The sequence below is a fragment of the Pinus tabuliformis genome, chromosome 3_2 (genome assembly GCF_031772625.1).
Source record: "Pinus tabuliformis cultivar Carrire ecotype Pingquan chromosome 3_2, CPIR1, whole genome shotgun sequence".
NCBI classification, from domain to species: Eukaryota; Viridiplantae; Streptophyta; class Pinopsida; order Pinales; family Pinaceae; genus Pinus; species Pinus tabuliformis.
The window spans coordinates 702178649-702202990 of NC_142302.1; positions in this window are offsets into that span (position 1 = coordinate 702178649).

The window sequence follows — 24342 nt, forward strand, 5'->3', positions numbered from 1 at the left end:
TTGGCACCTCTATGGCGGTGTTGTTTCACAGTCATCACTTTGCTCATAATCTGTTTCGGTTTCTGACATGGTTTTGGAGGCAAGTGACTGAAAAATAATGCTGACTGTGCACCCAATGAACTGCTGTTTTGACTTGTTTAAATGCTGTTACCAAGGGGACAAACACACATGGGAAATGTTAGGGAAAAGGGAAAATTGAGGGGATTAGAGAAAACAAATGTGAAAGGAAATTTTAGGAAAGGAATATGGAACAATTGCAATCATAATTTGTGGGATTTTAATGGGAAGTAGGGGTTTAGAAAATTTACATAAGGTTTTAGGAATTAGTAGGGTTTAGGGATTTTAATGATTTTTAATAGGGAAATTATATGATTTGCATGGAAAAATGTCAAGGAAAATGGTGAGGAAAATATGGGGAAATAGGAATGGGAAAATGAGTAACCTTGGGCAGCAAATTTCAATGAAACCCTAGCACATTTGCATTTTTAAATTTGATACAGCAAGGTAGGGTTTTACTCCATATTAGCATGGAATTTTTGTATGTTCATTGCTCATTCATCTTAGCCAAACCAAAACCACCATGGATTAGAGGCCTACCTGAAAAGATTTGGAGAGAGAAGCAGTTTTGGTGGCTTGCTGGCGATTTCCTGAGCAAGAGACCCAACGTGTAGCGCGCCCAGCCTGATGCGTAGAGTGCCTCCAACGCGTAGAGCCTGAGCTAATTAACACTGGAAAATGCGCACTGATGCGTAGCGCGCCCCCAACTTGTAGTGCGCCTCCTCTGATGCGTAGCGCGCTGCTGCAACTGCTCAATTCGCCCAATGAACCTTGAAATTGACTTGACAAGTATTCTCTTGAAGTGTTGAGAGGCAAATGAGTTACCAATGAGGAATGGTATGCTTTTATAGGCTTCCTTTTAATTTTTACTTGCCCAAAACCAACTTTGTAATGTTTTGAATGTTGACACTTTTTGCTTTAATTGGCTCTGACCTTTAATTTCATTTCTTTGAAAAATTGGTTGAAATGATGATTTCTTCTGAAAATTTTTGCAGGGATAGCTTCTGGGATGCTTTGGCAAAGGAGACCAAGACTGCACTTCGACATTTGAAGAATTTGAAATTTTGAGAATTTTTACAAAAATGAGATAACGACCTTGTTTTCAAAAACATAGTTTTTGAGAACAAGGCAAAAATTTAGTTGTACAATGATAAGAAATGTTTAATGAAGGACATCCCTCTGGCCTGCTGGTCCTTGATGACCTCTCAAAACAAAATTAGACTCAACCCTAGACCTAAGACCTTAAAACTTAAAGCAAAATGAATGACCCTTTGAGGACTTTATTTATTTGAACAAACCTGAACCAGCAGTGCCAAACAAGAGGGGAATAACGACATAAACTCCTTCCACCAAGATTATGGCATGCCTAACGGAATGCAACATGATCACACTGATGAGACACCTAACTATGAAATGCAAAGAGATTTGATCTCTGGTGGAGGGCTACTAGATCGACTCTAACAGGAGTAAAGGAGGAAAGATTGTTGAGGCTAGAAGAAACATTTGGTCATGCACAAAACTCTACATACCTCTCTCAACACAATGAAGGTAAATTACCATCCAATCATCTATGTCATGCAATATTTGGACATCTTAATTATGACAGTATTTGTTTACTGAAAAAAATTGTTTTTTTTAATGGTTTTCCAACTAGTCCTAGGAAACTAAGGCAATGTGACGCTTATCTCCTAAGAAAACATATCAAACAACCATTTCATGATTTTACTTCTAGAGTACATAGAAACTAGCACTTATTCATTCTTATTGGTGTGGCCCTACACAAATGGAAATAAATATATGATGAATTTTATTGATAATTACACCAGAATGTGTTACGTATATTTGTTGAAAGGTAAATCACTAGCTTTGAAGCTCTTAGATATTTTCATGTATGAATTGAAAATGATGCCTAATCACATATTGGCTCCCTTCATACTAATAATGGAAAAGAATATACTTCCGATGAATTTAAAAACCACTTTCACCAACATGGGATTCATTATCAATTTATTCATTAGAGCAATTTTGAGGTCTAAAATGGGCCTCCTAAGGAAATTATAAAATAATAGTGGAAATAATAAAATAAGATTAGATTACATCATCAAATTTTAGAGGGAAAAAGAAAAAACTACTTTTTCAACTCGTATTTTCAACTTATCTCCCTATGGGTTTACTTAAATTTCGATGCGAACACTCGTTGGATGCAAAATTTGATTGCTCATCCAAGGAGTGCCCATGTTGCATACTTTCGATGGACCCGACCACACGAAAAATGAGAAATACATGAAAAAATGTGCAATCACGTTTTTTCATGTATTTCTCATTTTTCGTGTGGCAGGGTCCATCGAAAGTATGCAACATGGGCACTCCTTGGATGAGGAATCAAATTTTGCATCCAAAAAGTACTCTTGCTAGAAATTTGAGTAAAACCTTAGGGAGATAAGTTGAAAATATGGGTTGAAAAAGTAGTTTTATTATTTTATTATCTTTTAATCTTTTTACTTTTTTACTCCAAAAATGGTGAATCATCCCCATTGTTGAAATCATCATCTTGAATTCTATTGGTTCTTATAAATTTTATTTTTGTTGTACATTTTTCTTAGGAGGCCCATTTTAGACCTCCAAATTTCTCTAATGATTCCATACAATATCAACAAACTGGTGTAGCTAAAAGAATGAACAAGACTGTCTTGAATATGGTTCACTCAATGATGTTTTTCGAAAATGTGAAGATGATGCTTTGGTCTAATGCAATTTTATGTGCAACATATGTGAAAAACAAATGTCCATCTCATCCTCTAGGAAATAAGACTCCTTATGAAAGGCAGTATGGCCACATTCCTTCGGTAAGACATCTCAAGGTCTTTGTTCCACATGCTATGCGTTGATTCCTAAGGAAAAAAGTAGCAAGTTTGATGCAAGAAGTCACAAGTGCATATTCTTAAAGTATTCTATAATGTCCCCATTTTTAGTTTCCCATATGACGCGGCTAAGATGGATTTCCAGGGTTGGTGATAGGTTGGTCACAAGAGTGAGATTTTGTTATCAGGGGGGCCAGAGGGTTTTGGAGGAGTTTTATGGGGTTTGATGGAGTTCACTTGGCATATTTCATCATCAAAGTCAATTCTTCATAGTTCATTCTTAGTTCTGCCACGCTCCAATGATTCTTGTAAAATAGGTTTATAATCAACATATGTTATATAAAAACACTAAAAGTGTTGTGGGGAGTAGATTATTTTGAGGAACACCTTAGTGTAATAGCTCATTGGAACCAGAACACAGAAATCTATAGGATGTGATGATAGAAAGTGACTTTCAGTGGTTGGAGAAATCGTAGAGGTGGATTTACCATTTTCCCTAGATTATAAATTACTTTAATTAGTCACTTATTTAAATAAAAAGGGGAAATGCTTAATTGAAGAAAAAGTCCAAAAATGGGAAAAAATGATAAAATATGGAGGAGAATATTCTAGAATGGAAATTAAAATAATAATATGAAGTGCTTCTAGAAGGTTAAAGAGAGGTCTATCCAATCTTTAAAGGAGGGAAGACCAAGTATTTGGGACATCTTGGATTGGTTGTATTTTCTGTTGGTGAGGTATGGGCAACTTAGTTCTCAGCTTCAGTAATCCCTAGGATGAAAACCCTTGGGTAATTTGGTGAGAGTGGATGAAAACCCATCACATCCCTTGGTGAATTCATTCAGAATTCACAGGTGCATTCATAAGTTCAATTAACATTTCAAAGTAATACAAGACAATGTTATAGGTAAAACAATTGTGCATGGAATTGCTTGTCGATAGGAAGGTGTAGAGTTTGTAGAATTTGGAAAATTTTGGTTACAACGAAGTATTAGTTGGTTTTTCAATGCCATGATTAGGAGGTAGTGTGGATAATGTTGAAAAATGTGTAACTAGGTTTGGTCTTCATAAATGTGAAATGTACTTTTGACTCTTGTAAATTGTAAAATGAAAGAAAAAATATTATTATTGATTTTGGAGCATGGGCATGCTCAAGGTCTTGTATTTTATAGGTCAAGCACCCGTTGAGTTCTTCTAGGGTTTTTATTAGGTCAAGAAGTCAAAAAATTCATTGTCATAAGTTGAAGACCCCTTCGGGCACATTTTATCTTGTAAAGAAAATAATTTTTTCTTTTAAAGAGTCAAAATACCCTCCAAGACCAATTCGGCCTGGCAGTTGACAAGTCGGTCTAAAAGGAAGAGCCACGTCCAACTTGAAGAGCCTATATATAGGAGGAAAGTCGACCTCGTTGATAGATATTCATCCATCACTAATTCTAGTGAAGAAGGAGGAAGGAGAAGGAAACAAAGAAGGAAGAGGACAAAGGAAACTTTTGTTTAGGATATTTCTCTCTCACACATGCTAAAGAGGACTAGGGTTTTTGCAGCAGATCTAGGGTTTCTATCTACAAGTTCAATCTTGGAGAAAAGAAGGCAAGTAGGTCAAACGAAAGTCATCAAGGGTCATCCTCAAGATCCATAAGTGATGGAAAGTAAAGCGAAGGTCAAAGGAAGGTTCAACAAGTAGATCAAAGCTCACATGTGTGGCAACAACAACTGTTGCGGGGAGGCGAAATTTCAGATATGTAGTGGAGGCTGAAATTCTGTTGCTGGAGGTCAAAGAAGTGTTACTGGAAGAGATTTGAATAGGTTTGACTCGATCAAGGTTAGAACAACATTCAGAGAGGTTGGTATTGGTCTTGGAGGGTACTAGGGTTAGTCTTAAATTCTTGTAATTCATCAATTGAAGAATATATAAGGAAGAGAAGAGATTTGCGAGGTTTCCTCTCAAGTGGAGAGGTTTTGGTCATAGCTTGGAACCTATATTTTGTGTTCTTGTTCTTCTTGTTTTTGGTAGTTGTTTGATGATACACACATGTAATGTTAGCCTCTCTCATAAAACAATAATAAATCCAAAAATAAATAAATAAATTAAATATTCCAAGTTAGGAATTTGTGCCTAACTCTTGGGTTGTTCCTCTAAGATAGGAGTTAGTTTAGGTAACTCCTATATTGGTGTGTGTCTGGTGAGAAATTATCTCAACCAAAGGAGAAATTATCTCAACCAAAGGTGTCTAAGATATCACACACTATCTTGAGAACACTGTCTCTCATCTATTTATTTGTAACACTATATTAAATTATTTTAATGAAAATGAGAGAATACCTGAGGAAGCCAGGAGGCTGAAGCCTTTTCCGCCAATATTTTGTGTCTAGTTTATTATGTGTTGTTTATATATTTGTCTGAGTTAATTTCATTTTTCAATATGTGGTATCAGAGCTATGTTAGACTTGTGTGAGGCTGCATCCAAAGCCGTGAGATTGCAAGTTATTTGTAAGGCGGTTGTTGTAGCGTGAGCGTGAAACTATAACAAAAAGGCCAAAACCGTCAAGGGGCGAGAAGACGGATGCATCTGAGACGATCTCAGCAGATCTATGTCATCGGGTCGTGTTGGTAACGTGGATTACATATTTGATTTGTTTTCATATTACAGTTTTGGTTTATCGAAGAGCAATGTAACCTGCATTTGTATTGTGGGCAATCGAAATTTGCAAGGAGCGCAGAGCTCTATGGAGGACTTGTGCATAGAACAATATTCAGCTTATGCATAAGACCTGTAGCATGACTTATGGAGGTAATTGACAGCTACCAGAGCGTTGAAGAAGAGTTGCCATGGAAATTGCAGTCTTGAGATCCAGAGGGTCGTCATTGCCAAAGCTTTCGAAGAGGATGACATGATTTATGCTTGAAGACAAATAAATTCCACATAGCCTGTGTCTGCACCAGTTGGTGATGAAGCTCCAGTTGAGGTCATTGATACCAAATTTATTGGGCCCGACCCGAATGAATGCATTCTAACCGATTAGATTCTAAGTTTGAAATGGCCTGGCAATGTGACTGGTGGATTTTGACTGCGACAGTTCAAGCTCCGAGGATCTATTGTTTAAGATTGTCAATCGATCGAAGAAGGGATTTTGCCCCAAGGCCCGTAGAGATTGGTCGATCGATGGAATAAATAAGTGGTGCTTTGGCTCATTGCAATTTTGTGTTTAATTTTCAATTGCTTCCATGTTTTTTCTGTGCAATTTCATCACTGTGGCCCTCGGCTGCATCACTTAGTATTAGACTAGCTTGCTCCATGTGAGAGCAGATAACTTTAATTGTTCCGCAGAGTTTTTGAATGAGAAGAGTTGACTGATTAATGGAGAGCTATTGCTAATGGAGGATTTGTGCTGCAATCGAATAGATTTTATGTAAGAGACATAAAGCTAACTGGTGATAAGTTTGGGTTTCTGCCTTTTCTGCAGTTCATCTCCATTCTAATTTTGTCCTCCATTTGGTTCTCTTCCTTGCCAAGGATTCTAGCAGTCATGTCATAGCCGAAGCATTCACAGTGAAGGCACCTGCGTTCATAAACAAGCGTAAAGCCACCTCTGGAAGCAACTTGCGTAAGGAAGGCCTGCGCTAGACTTCCAACGTACAAGAAATTGGAGGACTAGCATACAACAACATATACGTTGTGTTTCTTTCACAATACAACAATGTGACCAGCTGCGTGACAAGCTACCTGACCAGAACCTTCGTGGAGAACTTGCTTGAAATCGCTGCTATTGAGTTTTGAGCCTGCGTTGGTTGCCTATTATGCCGGCGTCCCAAGAGTTACTTCTTCGTGGCTGCGTTACTTCCAAAGGTACAACACATGTCACTGAAGGAAAGCGTGGAGTTGTTTTAATTATCCGCATAGCACCTGCAAGTAACGTTGAGTTTCATTAAAGCGTTAATGGATTGATTCAAACCATGCCATTGAAGTGAATGCCCTCCAACTATTCTAGCTTTCACATCCATCAGGTAGATCAAATTTTCAAAGTCAAAACATTTTAAAGCACTCTTAATGGAGTAATATTTTTAAAGGTTTTATGCTTGGGAAAATGTGCATTTCCAAAACGTGAGTTTATAACTTTTTACTTGTGTTTTTCTTAAGATTTATGCATAAAAAAAAGAATGAGTGGTGTAATGTGAAGCCGAGATTTTATTATGCTTGAGTTTTAAGTGGGCATAAGTTAGCTAAAGTGTTTTTTTGGAGAGATAAAGAGTGAATAATATTTTTTTAATTTTTGTAATGAGGTATGCCGTTTAAGGTGTAAATTTTTTTTTTGGAGTGCTTTTGGGAGATATAAGAAGTGACATAAGAAAGAAGATGAGTGGATAAGGTGTATATTTTTTAATTTTGGAGCGATAAGTGAAGTTTTTAAAAAAATGAAGTTCATCATTGTATTTTTGAAGAAAGCTTTTTAGCTGAGTATACTTTTATTTTTGAAGACAAGGGGTTGTGTGAAGGTGAAAGTTGATGTAATTCACTATTTAATAAAGACATTTTTTTGTGGTGATTGTGTCCTAGATCCGCCCGAAATTGAATAAGGGGATCTTAGATACACAAAGTGTGTGTTGATGATGGTGCATGCTTCATGTTGTTGTTTTTTGATTTGTGTCTAGTTTTGACACAAATGATCTCTTTTAACACACATCAAGTTCAATGCAAGCAAGCACAACACTTGTAACGAAATTGCTGCAATGAAGGATAATTAAACTCAACACATGCATTTGCGTCACTACAACAAATAATCATTGTTTTCAACATCGGCATTCTACCTCAACAAACAAATACACTCAATACAATCAAGTTCATGAATCTGCAAACTCTCGCATTTGAAAGCAAAGTCTACATCACTACAATCAAGTTAATGAATCTGTAAACTTCAACGTTTTAGAGCACAGTCTACATCAACATTATTGAACTTGTAATCGAACTCAAATCACATTGAATTGTAAGGGTGCATTCTCGGTTGAAACGACACCCAAGTCTTGAATTGAGTCTAATTGAATTCATTGTAGTGAGTCATTAAATCATTAAGTGTTTTTTGGGTGCATTTTTGACAGTGTTGGACACCCTTCCTTTAAGGGAATCAAGTGAGTCCATGAGTTTTAACTCTAAATGAAACAAACAACAAGTTCACATCTCCTACAAGCGAGCGTGAGTATTCATTCAAGCAATTTGCGTCAAAACAGTACAAAGTTCAAACCTTCAAGCGAGCCAAAGTGAGGTTCATTGCAACAACCATCAAAGCAACCAAACAAGTTCAACTCTAACACCAATCAAGCAAGTTGAGATCGACATCAAGCGAGCGTGGCTATTCATTCAAGTGAGCGTGAAGTCATTCAAGCAAATACGATCATCATCAAGCGAGCATGAATTCTAGAGTTTAAGCAAAAAAGTTCTACAACTCTACCAAGTGTTCCCAGCAAGTGCAATAAGCAACAAATCAAGCGAGCGTGCCATTCAAGTCCCATAGCAAGCGAACCTATTATTCAAGTAACAAAATCAAGTGAAACAGTTCAAAGCACGACATCTACGACAAGAGAGCTTGATTTCAAGTGAGCAAGTTCAGATGGCGCAACATATTCAGTGGTTACACATTCTTCACAGTTTGATCATCTCTTGTGATGAAGACATGGTGCACATCAACAAAGAAACTCTTGCCGATCTTTCACGACATCTACAACAAACACATGAAACCATTGAGTTTCTTCAACTAGAGTCGCAACTACAAAGAGATGAGCTGCAACAAAAGAGTGCTTCTTCCAAGTCATTCAACCATACAGATGAAGATAAAGATGTTGATTCCAAATCACTCATCCAAACAACTTCAAGTGTCGAAGTTGTTCATGATCAAATTCAAATTTCTTCCAAACCCATCATCAAGCCCTTGGAAGAGATTCAAAATAACAAGAATCGACGAGGCTTAGGATATGTCACTGATGGCACCAACTTACATATCCCAGATTATTCCAAGCCAATTAAGTTCATCAATACAGGATTTCTTGCACAACACACCTTAGCAGGTTATGAGAAAGTTGCAGACAAACAGAATTGCACGCAACCTGAAGTTAATGTCCAATTGAAATGTTCTCATTGTCAAACAACCGGTCATATGGAAGATCAATGTTTTGATCTCCATCCTTGTCGCCATTGTGGCAAGCCCAATCATTCCTTAGAAAAATGTCGCAACCAACAAAAATCAGCCAGATTGAAGATACATTATGAATGGATCGATCCTTGGGAATGCTCATCCACAGTCAAAAGATTGTATCAGTTCTACAACCGAATACAATCACACATAGTGCAGCCAGCAGTGAACTGATGATGGTACTCTCATGCAGTTGAACGAGGGAGTACAACAGTGAAACTCTCCTACACTTGAAGGGGGGAGTTCAAATATATTTTGGAGAAGATTGTCTCTCCTTTCAGCTGAAAAAGGGGGAAAATGTCAATGAAATTGACAAGTGGTTTTCAGACCGAAAGTCTTGACAACATCAACGAAGTAGCTAATGGGCATCTTCATCAGCTAGTGGGAATTTATCATCATCAGTGAGCATCAACAAATTCGCCAGTGGGCGATCGACAACCAAAGCAGCAGTGAGTAGCTTTCATCATAGCAAAATCAACATTGAGTTGTTTTTCGACATCTTCAGCCAGTGGGCGATCATCATCAGCAAATATGCCAGTGGGTGTTCATCAAATTGTGTCAGTGGACACCATATGCTGTTTTCAAGCAAAGGATAGTTGGATCCTTTTGCGGCTTGGCACATGATGGAGTTGTCAAGCGTCCTTTCGAGATGAATCAGTCATGAAGTTGACTTAGTCTCTTCATATTGTAGTTTCTTCAGCATCCAGATTTGGCGGTTTTTTCAGGCAATGTTTTTGAAGATCAACATGAGAACTTGGAAGATGGTTCCTCATTCTTATTTTGGATTTATCATTGAAGGGGGGAATGTTAGCCTCTCTCATAAAACAATAATAAATCCAAAAATAAATAAATAACTTAAATATTCCAAGTTAGGAATTTGTGCCTAACTCTTGGGTTGTTCCTCTAAGATAGGAGTTAGTTTAGGTAACTCCTATATTGGTGTGTGTCTGGTGAGAAATTATCTCAACCAAAGGAAAAATTATCTCAACCAAAGGTGTCTAAGATAGCACACACTATCTTGAGAACACTGTCTCTCATCTATTTATTTGTAACACTATATTCAATTATTTTAATGAAAATGAGAGAATACCTGAGGAAGCCAGGAGGCTGAAGCCTTTTTTGCCAATATTTTGTGTCTGGTTTATTATGTGTTGTTGATATATTTGTCTGAGTTAATTTCATTTTTCAATATATAATAATAAGTAACAAATATAATATTAAGTAAAAAGACATCACAAGCAGTTATGAAGTAAAGAGAAATCACTATAATCATTTCCCTGTAGATTTCTCAACAGATAATATAGATGGATTTCGGGAATGGTCACATTGGAGTAATAGTGTTAGGGTGGTGTAATGGAAATGACGTTGTGCATGCGAATTTTAATCAACCATCGTGAAAAATCAGAGTGTTGATGTTGTATCATACAAAAGTACATTATGAATAGACCGCCCCCCCATCCCCAACTTGAAATGAAGGTCATCCTTATCCATTGCAACAAGATGGTCAAATCACCCTTGATTTGTAGAATTGAGAGTAAATAATAAGGGTTTACATGTCACAAGCTTACCAATAATGTTGACACAATAATTGGTAGGACAATGCTAACTCAATTGGAAGCACTTGCTAGAAAAGTTCATGGAAATTGTTTGTGTTGGGTCCCCTCCATGTGATCATAGTGGCAACAACAATGATATAGTCATTAGCGAAGTCCATTGTAACAACAAGAAAATGTTTTCAGCAAAAAAGACTTGCTAATGATAGCTTGCAGCATGAGGATCGACAATTTGTTCTTTTAATCATTTAGCAACAACATATGATGATCAACAACAACATTAGGTAGTTAGAAACAACATCTGGTGGTTAGAAAGTACATCCGGTTTGTGTCAGCAATGACACTTAAGCCTTAATATCAACAAAAATATTTGATTTTCAACATTAGCAAGTATATATGGTTTCAATGTCAACAACAATATTCAATCTTTAGTATCAACAAACCAATCATAGGTGAAATAGAAGAAAAAGAACATGAAGAAGCTATTGCAAAAAAATAATGTGTTGACTGCCAACAAGATGGCTTTTAGTAATCTCTTTGTCTAACTGTGTCCCAAAGGGGTTTTCATCATTAAATATTTTTATTAAATTTTCTCGCCTTTTTTTGAAAAATAAAGAGAAATAAATTAAATAGATGGTATCACAGGAAAAATATCCTTTTCCCCAATAACTTCAAGATCTAAATATGATACAATGTCAACAAATGAATCCTTAGAAGTTGGCTTGTGATACAACTAAAGATGTTGTCCATTGACAAGCAAATATGTTTGTGACCCATCAATGCTTGTTAGTTTTATAGTCCAATTGTCGAAGATTGTATCCACTTTATAAGGAACTAGTCCCCTAGTACAAAGATTTCCCTTAAATTCCTTAAATCTAGAGTCATATAATAGAGCTTAGTCACCCATCTGAAACACTTAATTTTTTATGAACCTGTCGTGCCACTTGGCACACTAATTTTGGATCATATTGGTACATTTCACATCATCCAAGCACATATCTCCTAATTCATTCCACTGATCTAAGGTGATGTTTATATGTTGTAGTTAAGTCCAAATTCACCTCCAAAGTAGTTCTGAGTGTCTTTATTTCAAACTCAATAAGAAAGACATGATTATTACCATACACGAGCTCATATGGAGAAAATCCTATGGTATTCCTCCAAGTGATTCTGTAAACCCAAAGCACCTCCGGAAGTCTTTTAGCCCAAACTTGACGGTGAATTTCCACTATCTTTGTAAGAATTGCTTCGGTCACTTTATTAATACTCGCTACTTATCCATTAGCCCGTGGATGATAAGGTGAATTAACTTGGGATGGATCTTATATTTCTTTACAAGTTTCTCAATCTGCTAGGAAATGAACTATGACCCTCCATCTTTAACTATATTGTTTGGAACTCCATACCAAACAAAGATGTCTTTAAAAAGGGAGTATGCAATAACCCTTTCAATAGCCTTAGTAAGTGCCTTGGCTTCAACCCACTTGGTGACGTAATCTATGCATACCAAACTATAATACTTCTGCTAAGATGGGGGAATAATTGGTCAAACAAAGTCTAAGGCCCATCTCTCAAAAGGCTTTATCACCAGTGAAGTTGTAAATAAATTTCATCTAATTGGATAGGTGGCCCATCCTCTAGTAGTTGTCACAACCTTGAAAATAATTTCTTTCATCTTGGAATATGGTAGGCTAGAAATAGCCTATTTGAAGCACCTTATGACCTATTCTCCTGTCAACAAAGTGTCCACGACAAGGCTCATCAAGAAAATATTGTAAAATGTCATAGGTTTTATCATCTACTACACACCATATGATTTTATGGTCTAGGCTAGTATGAAAGAGGTGAACATTCAACCAAAAATATCAAGCACTTTGTTGAATGATTTTTCATTTCTCCTTAGGAGAAAGGTGCTGCAGAAGTTTCCTGCAACAAGATAATTAACAATATATGCATACCAAGGTGAGTAAGTGGAAACCACAAAAGATATTCATTTGGGAAAGAATCCTCAACATGAAAATTATCATCACTGTTAGGCAGTCTAGAGAGGAAATCAACAAAAACATTATCCTTTATAGGCTTGTCTACAATGGTGATATCAAATTCTTGCAATAATAATAACCATCTAGTAACTCTACCATTGGTAACTAGTCTGTTCATGAAAAATCGAATAATAGAATGATCAATATGCACAAAACTTGATAGCCTATAATATAATGCCTAAATTTATTGATGGCATGTACAACAACAAGAAATTCCTTCTTAGTTATCATATAATTTAATTATGTAGGAGTCAAGTTCTTGCTAACATAGTAGATGGCATAAGGTTTACTTCATTCTTGTTGTCCCAACATAGTCTGAATGGTTGTATCAGAGACATATATGGAGATGTGGAGCGAAAAATCCCAATTTGGCCCTCATAAGATAGGAGCTACTGTTACACACCACTTAAGACCTACAAAAGCATTTTTACACTTGTCAATCCATATAAATTCTTTATCTTTTGAAAGTAGGGTAGACAATGGAGATGCACTTTTAGCAAAAAAATATATAAAGTGCCTATAATATCCTACATGCCCTAAAAACATATGTACTTATTTTTGTGTCTTAGGAGTAGGAATCTTCAAAATTACCTCAATATTTGTTGGATCGACTTATATACCCGTAGTAGAGTGATAATTTCACAACACAATCCCTTTGTTCATATCATATGGCACTTTTCAGTGCTCAGAGAAATATGAGTTTATATGCAACGTTATAGCACCTTCTCTATTGAAAGCTTCATTAAACTTATCACCATGTGATGTGAAATCATCCTTGAAAATTTCCAAGCAGTCATTAACCAGATTAGAAAAATTCCTAACATAACTCGATGGAAGTTTTTTGGTGCATTACAGAGTCCAAAAGGGAGGTATTTATAGGCAAATGTACCCCAAGGGATGGTGAAGGTGGTATTGTCGTAATATTTAGGGGCAAGCTGGATCTGATTATAACCACTAAACATGTCAAGAAATGATTTTTTTTTTTTTTTTTTTTTTTTTTTTTACCAAAAATGGTGGCAAGGACTTAATCAATAGAAGGCAATGTGAAATATTCCTTTTGAGTGGCTTTATTAAGATCGCTGTAGTCAACACAAATTCTCCAATTTCCATTTTTCTTAAGAACAAAAACAAGTGGAGATACCCATTGATTGTCGAAGCTGAGGTTGTCAGACAGGATGTGATCCCTCTTTTAAATAAATATGGTGAGTGCATAAACTAGGGTGAATACACTTCATGTCCTTATAGTCCCATGCCAAAACTTCTTTATGCTTTCTCAGTAGCTATACTAGATTCTTCGTTTTCACAAGAGAGAGATTAGAATTAATATTCAAGGTCTTCCTAGGATCAATCTCAACTAGAATACTCTTAATACTCAGGGAAATTTGTATTTCTTTTTGTAATAAGATCATCAATACCATCATCCTTACTAGGTTTGTCTATTATAAAGCTCAATAGTTGGGACAATGGTTGTGTAACAACAGAGGGGTCATTAATAAGATTGTTGATGGTACCATTCGATATTTCATTTTTGAAATATAAGTCCTTGCCAATAGTAAATATTAGTCATGTGTCATCCCCTTTTGGATCAAATTTAGGCTATAGAGGGCTCTCATAATCAACACTTGGCTTGGTTGGAGGAAAAATAACAATGTTCTTGGTAGCATTCCCATTGGATATGGTCATGAATCCTGATCTACACCTGGTAAATGCATATATAGTGGCTAAACAAGGTCCTCCCAAACATGTCTTAGGATGTAACACCACAAAATAAACTAGGTACTCCTAAGATTCAACTGAAATACATATATCCTATGGTATTACCTCATGCCAAATTTTATACCTATCATCTAGTTCCAACACAGTGGGGGTTGGTATTAGATTGGTGAATCCAAAAAGCTCAAAGGTTTTCCTAGTCATTATATTGATTGCAACACTCAGGTCAACCAAAGTATTTGGAATGATTATTCCTCCAATGTGAATAGTCGTTGTTGAATTCCTAGGGTCCTCATTCTTGGTAGGTGGGAGTTCCACCAACATTGATTCTAACAGTTTTCTCACTACATGCACAGTAGGTGGATCTTGGGGTTTCCTACCAGGTTTCTTGACACAAAGATCCCTTATTATTTTTGTGTAAATCAGGACATCTCTAATTTCTTAAAGTGGTGGAATTCAGACATGTAAATTCTTTAGTTCTTTTAGAAAACCAAACTAAGGTTAAGGGGTAGCCTTAGCTACAGTTAAATTTTTCTAGATATGGTGGATTTAAAAGAGTCTTAGTGTTGATAGTAGCTTTGATTATTACATTCCATGCAGTAGCAGTGACATCAACCGTCACAAGAGATTTAGTTGTATCAACAACATCATTTGTTACAGTGGTATCGATTGTCATAGTGGTCTTGGTAGTAATAATATCGTTGGTTGTTACAAAGGGTTCAACTTGTTTCTTGTCCAATGATCCCTATTTTGGAGTTTCCTCCCTAGGTGAACTATATTATTCATTTTCTATGATGACAAAGGAAACTCTCGAGTTTACTATTCTCCCTTATCGTAATTGTAATTCATTACACCCAACAAGTGACGTACAGTAAGTGGGGAAAATTGGCACTTCAATTTGTTCCGTTGCTTTATTTTTTGGATTAGGGTTAGGATATATAGGTAACTAAGGTCATAAAGGAGGGTTTCATACCTATACATTAGAATGTTGTAGTTGTTTTTGTTGTATTGGTAACTCCACAGGAAACTGACATGGAAAATAGGTTCAACACAATCCTTGAGAGGCCATGGAAGTGATTGGTTTGTGGGAGAAGGCCACTGGGGCCAAGGAATTGGATATTGGGCCAAAGGAGGGTTAGAAAACTACCAAGAAGCTATAGAATATTGCATTTTCTAAGAAACTTGTTGAGGATTGTACATATTGAACCAAGCATTAAAACAAGAGACATGATCTTGGACCATACCAAGTGGCCGAGGCTGCCATGGTTTCTTGGAACTGATGAAGTACATTGTTTCAACCTCCTCTCCTTATTCCTTGAAAATTTCCTTCAGTCCCAAAAATGATGGGAAAATTCCTGTAGAATGACGTTGTTCACAAATGTTACAGAGTTTTATGATGTTAAGTGGGCATTCCCGAAGAGGATTCTTATTTCTGCATTTGGGGTAGAATATGGACAAAGATTTCTCATCCTCAATCTTCCTCTTTTTCATCTATAACATATTAAATTGAGAGGACAAGGAGCTCATGATATTAATTGTGAAGTTTACAAACAAATTTCCAATCTTTGTTCTTTTCATCCCACAATTAGATGACTTTTGTATTCTGGCAAAGGCTCTCGTGCCGAGGCTTTATTTCTTATTGATACTCTAGACCTTCTTAAGTAAAGTGCAAAAATATCATTATAGGGTTCCTTATATATATCCCATTTTCCAATGAGATTTAACATATCCTACAAGTCTTCCTTCATTCCTCTGATCAAATTTTTCTTCAAAAATTCTTCGTCCAAATTACTATGCTCAGATCTCTACAAGTTATATTGAATCTTCTCTATATAATCCTCCAAGATTCCTCCTCTCTTTAAGACATCCTGAATAATTCCTCCCCTTGATCCCTAGTTTGACGGTAATCCTGGTACTTCTACAGAATAAATTTCTTCATATATTCCCATGAGGGTATATATGCACCTCCTAGCCCCATAAACCATCTTAAAGTCGCTACCTTCAAAGTAGCATGGAACAATTTTAACTTTTGGGAGTCCATGGTGTAATCATAACTCCTGTGTAGGACATAAAACTCAAAAAGGAAAGTGTTTGATCTTCACTGGTGGTGCCCTAGGAAAGTGGAAGGGTTGACAAAGGAATATTCTTCATTAGATGTTTCCCATAGAAATATCTAATACAAAACTCAAGGGTGGTGATTGTTTCTTCTACCATATTTTTATGATTCAAAGTTTTAGGATCATTCAAACAAACCTAGGTATCCATTGTTCCTTTATTTGAGAGAAGTCTTCGAGTGGCTACTTAGGTTGTTTCACAACACTCCCTAAATCTGTAACATGATTTTCAGGGGTTGTTTCATAGCACTCCCTAAATTTGGAAAATAATTGTTGGGTGTATGTTATATTATTTCCACGACTACCCCATGCATGGGGGGGAGATAGCCCCCCCTGTACGTTGTGCCGAGCGCAGCAGGGGAGGTGGATACCCACCCTGTTGTGGTGTGTGCAGGTGGCGGTAGCCCCTTGCATGGGGTTTGGGGCAGCACCCCGAGAATATTTTTTTTGGACGCTATATTAGGTGGGCGGACCTACCTATGGTTTTGTGCATGGATTTCGTACATGGTTTTGGGCATGATGGTTTTCTGTCCATCATATTTTTAGATCTGGTTAAGGGAACTACGATTATGTTCTAATCTAGGGCTAATGGATTGGGGTTTATGGATGCTTTGGCATATATATGTATATGTGTGTGTGTGTGTGTGTGTATTGTAACATTGAAAGGAATATAATAAAAAAATCAATCTGGTAGTCTCGATTTTTGGATCCAAGGGAAAATCTCTATGTATATCTGTTTTATATTTTATGCTCTCACCATTGTTTATTTCCTGTTTTTTAGAATTCGTATGAAGGTAATTTTTGTACGGGGTTAAAACCTACAATAATGATTAGGAATTTGTTTCATGGTACTTCCTGACTCTAGAATAGAATGATCAAGAGGATGTTTCACTAGACTTAATTCATTATATTCCAAATTATGCTCATATGTATCTCCTTGCCCTTCCAGCAAGTCTCGATACTCTTCCTTTGTTGATATATATGAAAAAAAAATCCGTAGGATTGCTTATGAAGTTAAAGGCTAATAACATTCTACCTCCCTGATATGTGCTGCCAACACAAATGATCCTAGTGACTATGACCTATGAGGAACAATTTTGTGGGAGCTTATCTTCCTGAAAATTGTTCTTGGGGTAGACGATTATGCCTCAACTTTTTAAATCAACTCCTAAATGAATGTTACTCTTCCTAAGTCTTGATTCTTCTTTCTTACATGTCCTCTTTTACTTGCACGATTAGTATTTTTGGGGGCACCACTTTTTTCTTCTTCTTTGTTCTTGTAATCCTATGTCAAAGAGATGCATAGGTTCTTACCTCTCATCTTACTGCCCTTTCACCTCAAAGCCAGGAACACATATAACACACTTATGAATAATGCATCAAAATAAAAATTCTATTCACACTTATGCACTTCTAATAACCTCTCTGATAGCGACGCTAAATTTTTGGGTGAATTAATTGTCTTTTAATTAGAACCAATTAATTACACATACATAAATTATCAACCAAGGTAAGTATTTTATTTCAAGGTTATTACACAAAGTATATGCAGGTAGCAATGCTAACTAACATTTTTAAATGTAGAAGCTCAATCAGGTCTGCGTTCAATGGTTTTTGTTTCTCCGTGGCTCGAAGGTGCTCAATTCCCTCCTGTTTTATCGCCATGATATGCTAAACAATTCTCATGCTCAGTCCTTTGTTCCAAAGTCAAATAGTTGGTTTCCCCTGTATGGGCGGCATTTTTCTGGCTATGTGTTTTGGTCTCAATTTCAGTCACAGTTGTTTTTGAGGTCTGACTTCAGTTTTGATTTGGGCAGCGCTTCTCTGTTTTCTTGCTTGAGCCCAGCCATCTTGTTTTGGTTGCTGAATTACCTCTGGTCAGTCTTCAGTTTTAGTTACGATAATGGTGTTTTAGTTAAATGTAAAACTCTCTAACAACATGACACACTATCAAAATTTAGTCATTGTAACTCTCACTCTCAGCATACCCAAATCATCATTGTAACACTCCAAATATCCAAGGCACTATGCACACAATTTTGAAATTAAAATCACTCTTGCAGAGTAAAATCACTCAACCACTTGGAATCAAAATTGAAGAAAAGGAAATAGCACTCTTGGAAACAATTGTAGAAACCATTCAATTAAAACCTCACATAATCAGTAAACTCGTTGCAATCATTACCTCATCAATCTGTGCAACACACTGTAACATATATGCAACAGTTTATCTAATGTTATACTCTATAAAACCTAGAAACTAACGCAACAATAATAAATAACACACACTGAGAAATGGATTAATCGAGGATCTATGTTATTATACAAGTGATTAGGATCAACTATTCTACAAACCAACTAATCAGTAACTGCAACACATTAATGAAAATTTGTAATAGTAACAATTAATTAACGTAAAATATAACTGAGACGAAATTAAACACACTGCTATGGTACCTTACTTATACAGTGATCCCTGCTAAAGAGGAGGGTCCTTCCTTCTTAGTGGGGAGTTGGTAATGTACATCTTACAAACTAAGCGAGTGAAGTATTTATTGAAGAATGTAACTAGTGCTGGTCTTCATAATTGTACTTGAGTCATGATGTAATATATTTGTCAAAAGGAAATATTTATTTACTTATTAAAGCATGGGTTTCATGCTTGGTTCAATGATCGATAGGTCATAACACCAATTATGTGCTCTAGGATTTTTTGTTGAGTCAAAATCAAAGTTATTATTGTAAGTAACCCTTCTTGGGTTCTTTTAGATTAAGAAAGAAAAATTATTTTGTATCTATCCTCCACCATGTCAGCTTCCTCTCAAGTCGGCCTCAAACTCATCATGACGCTATCTTCAATAGTGTACAAGTTGGCCTATTATTGGATGCTCCAACTACTATATAAAGGATTGAATGTGTCCTTTTAAGTGATACGATACATACACACATTTGCAATTTGACCTAGTAAAGAAGTATGCAAAAGTTTGAAGAAGGAAAGTCTAGGCAAGTGAAGTTGTCATGAGAAACCAAATTTGTGATACTCATATGACCTCGAGACTGGAAAAAGGGAGCTGAAATAAAGAAGAGTAAGTTGCAAGAATTGAAGAGAAGAAGAAGACAAATAACTACTTGTGTTGAGGGCTAACTTTGTGGAAGGAGTAAGTTTATGTCTCTAGTCAAATTTCAGGTATTACTCATCTTGAATTGAATCTACAGTAGGAAAATTTTGTGACTAGGTTTTCCCCTTATAGGGGTTTTTCCCTAGATGTGCACCTGTATCTTGTGTTCTCTTGTGTTTGGAAATTATTTTGATGATACTAATAATAATAAATAAGTATAAGAAATAATTAATCACAAGTAATTGTAAAGTAATGGAGAAATCAAATTAGATAAGAATCCCTAATAATGTTGCCCTAGATTTCTCAACATGGTATCAAACAAGGTTACTTGGGAGCAGGAGCAAAAATGGGGAGTGGGAGTGACATTTTCAGAATCTTCGAGTTTGGGAGTGAATCCTGGAGTGTATATATATATATATATATATATATATATATATGTATATTCGATGCATATATGTCAACAAAAACATGTAGAATGATGAATTAATATATGTCAACAAAAACATGTAGAATGATGAATTATATATATATATATATATATATATATATATATATATATATATATATATATATATATATATATATAAACATAAAAAACATAGATTGAACCATATAACAAAAATAATATAGAAGTTATAATCTTCATCAACCACGTCCTCAAGTTAGTAACATACAACATATTGAGTCTCATGAATCATGATTCATCAATCTTAAAGTTTCAAGCTTTCAAAATTCAATATATAACACTTATTATCATTGATCACCAAAGTTGTACTTGTAAGCTAAGTCTAACCATTACAACAAATAATATCTAACATGAAATGAAATGTTATAAAATGAAATGAAATGAAACAACTTTGAACTTTCACGAAGCATCCTATTCATAATTCATTACCAATGAGTTATAATTTCCAACTTCAAACTTCATACTTTAATTGTCATATATTGTTTACAAAAAATATCATAATAACTATGAAAGAGTCAATAGTTATAAAAACTACTAGAAACTAGAAAAGACAAGTTTATCTATCATCTACATCTTCCACTTGCCACCATGAATAATGTCTAATTTCTGAGCTCTGAGCAGGTCGTGGTGGTCTTCTAGGAGTCTCCTCATAAGCTTGATCACAGTAATGACTCAACAACCTCAAATTGTAGTGCACACAAACCAAGATTTCTACCCAGTTTTCATTGAGTTTTTTTCTTCTCACATTATGTATGAAGTTGTAGGTGCTCCAACACCTCTCTGCAGAAGAAGTATTTACAACCCATGAGAGAACTTTTTTTGCCAATTTTGGCAAAAGTCCCTGGCTTCCATATGCTTCCCAACATGTGAAGGTATCAAATCTATTTCTATCTTCCATTTCATGGAAAGAAACAAACAAACCAGTGCAACTGAAGTATATGCCTAATTCAAGACGCAGATTAGCACATTCCTCCCTGTCATGTATCAACTTGTCTAATGCTTGCAAATATCCTGTAGATACCTCTTGATATATATGGGGTTTGACCCTAACCCCACCCCTAGGTGCAGGTTGGCCCAACCAAGATGGAGAGTAGTATTTTGGCGTAAGGATATATGCCAAGGCATGTAGTGGAACATTAAGTTTATTCCACTGTGTACACACAGAATTGCGAATCAGTGTATACAAGTTGGGATCATATTTCTTGACAATATCTTTTATTTGAACCAACATGGTATCCATCTGCTCATACACCTCCCCAATCACTGGTTTATATGTATCTACAAAACGAATCATGTGATAAATGGGCTTGGTGAATTCTAATACTTGCCTCACACATGCCCAAAACTGACCATCAAGAGCTGTCTCCTCCACCTGTTCAAAACCTTGTTTGTTGGCTGCATTTGTAGCTCTTTCCTTTAATACATGAAAGTGTGGACTTGATACCATTCTAGCCAATGACTCTCTTATCTTCAAAAGGTTCCTAAAGGTGAGGCAATAGCTAGAAAATCTAGTCTTCACAATCTTCAACAACTCCAATCTTGAGTGACTGCGGAAAAGACCATGGGTATTACTATGATTTGTAATAATTTTTATCATTTTTGCCTCTCTTGAACAAATCACCAATCAATTTGTATTGTTAGTTTTTGTTCTTAATAATATCATGCATCAAAGGGTTGATTGTGTGAACCAAACACCCAAACCAAAATATGTTGGGGTATTTATCCTCAATAATTTCTTCGGCTGCCTTACAATTAGTAGCATTATCAGTGACGACTTGGATGACATTGTATGGCCCAATATGTTCAATTGTTTCAAGTAATGGTTCTAGAATGTTGATGTTGGTCTTGAACTTGTATGAGTAATCATATGCTGAAATAAAGATGGCACCACTAACAGACACAAAAAGAACACTTATCAATGGCTTTCCTTTTACATTTGTCCATCCATCAGATACAATGGACACCCCATGCTCAGTCCAAGAATTTGTCATTCTACTCAAAGAATGTGATATTTTTGCTTTTTCATGACCAAGTCCAACGGTTCTAGCCTTGTCATACCCAAGGCTCTTGTATCCTTTAGGGGCATAAGTTATGGTAGAAACCATTTCATGCCAATAAGGTCAGCAAAGAACATTGAATGGTATCCCACATGCATAGAGAAACTAATAAACTTTTGAATCCACATCATTCCTACACCCTTCATCAAGGAAATATGATATGGTTCTACGCCTTAAAGAGATGTTTGGTGACCTTGTGCCTCCATATCCATTTCCATGGGAGGATGTTGAAGGAGTTCTTTGTGCATGTGATTGTGAGCTTGGTTCAAAGAAACCCTTTGATCTTTTACATTTTTATTGGGCTTCCTCCTCTTCCCTTATGTATTTGGCTCTCGCAGTTGTCTATAAAGCGACTTTTTGAAAGCTTTTCCGGTGGGTTTTTCCGGTCAAAATCCGGCAGGGATTTATTGGAATCGCAAGTTCGATAGCTAGTTTCTGCACAATGAAAGCGTCCCAGGGGTTTTCGAGGGTGCTGAATCCAAATATGCAGTTAAAAAACCATTTTAACTGCAACAAATCAAGATTTAACCTCAATTTCTTCGGCCGGATTCCGTCACCGGAATCTCCAAAAAGTCGCATTATAGACAACTCCTTTGGCTCTCTTTGCTACTGACACACCTGTACAATCCTCAAGACAAGGTGAAGAATCAATCGATCTTAAGGAATAAATAGCATGGATGCATCATTGCCCAAAGCCAACTCTTGAAAATTTACTGTTGGTAGATTAATTAAATTAGTTAAATAGGTAGGTAAAATATTATTGATAATAAGAGTTGTTTATTAAAATAATAATACATATTGGTTAGAAAACTAGTTGTTAGGAGTCCAAATAAATAAAATGTATTGAAATATTATCTATTTAAAAACTACATGTTAGGAATAAATTAATATTATATATATTTTAATAATAATTGACATTTTTATATATTAAATTAATTATTTAAAAATTTTAGCGGTTATAAAATATTCTAAAGAAATATTAAAGTCCAAAATCTATTTTTGAAGTAAGTATTTTATCTTAATGTTATAATAACTAATAAGAAAGGTTCATTAAATTAAAATAACAAGTGAGGAAAAGGGGGTCCATTATTAATAAAAAGGTTATATACATAAATTATAAATTAAATAACACTTAAAGATAGCCTAGAAATAAAAATAACTAGGGAAAAAAGCAAACTTGCGGTGCTGCGATGGGTTCCCCTCTCTCCCCTATTGTCGCCAACCTGTTTATGGAAGATTTTGAAACCAAGGCTCTTTCCACAGCTCAATTTCACCCTAAAATGTGGAAGAGGTTTGTTGATGATACCTGTGTCGTCTAGCCTCATGGTCACGAGAAATTGGATTTATTTCTGAACCACCTTAATTCTCAATTGGACTCTATCAAGTTCACGATTTAGGTGGAAGAGAATGGGTACCTTCCCTTCCTTGAAATTATCCTTTCCAGGTTGGATGATGGTTCTGTTTGTCACCAGGGGTTTCAAAAGAAAACTCACATGGAGCAATATCTCCATGCTAGCTCTCATCACTTTCTGGCTCACAAATTCAGGGTCTAAGCACTCTTGCTACCCATGCTCTAAGAATCTTTGATGATAGCCACATCGATCAAGAGAAATCTCATCTTCTTGAGGTATTTAGAAAGAATGGGTATAACATGTCTCAAATCCTCAAGGATTTTCACAAAGCAGGCAAAGCCCCCAAAGTTAACCCTGCTCGCGTTGATCCTGTCTCTAAGGTTTGTAGAAATTTTGAATAATTTAACACATATTCAACAAAGATTATCCTGATCATGTACTATTGCGGAATACATACACAATACATAATCTCCTCTACGTTGATCATCAATATAGCAGCATCAATAACAATAAAACATCAAGAGCATTCACACATTAACACAATATGTATCCCGGGGAAAGCATCTCGCTAAAAACCCCAACTATCTGTATATTAATGATTGAGACCATGTAACATTACAAAGTACAATGCTTATCACAAGAAATCCAGTATCAACTCCACCTGTTACACACAATACAGTTCAGATCTGATCTCCAAATCTATTCCACTGCTTGCCTGCCTCCACTGCTCAATACCTACTCAAGAACTGATGAGAATGGCTTACCAAACTCGTATTTCACCTCAAAATAATCACTCACACTTTGTTGGACGTGAGAAAAGGC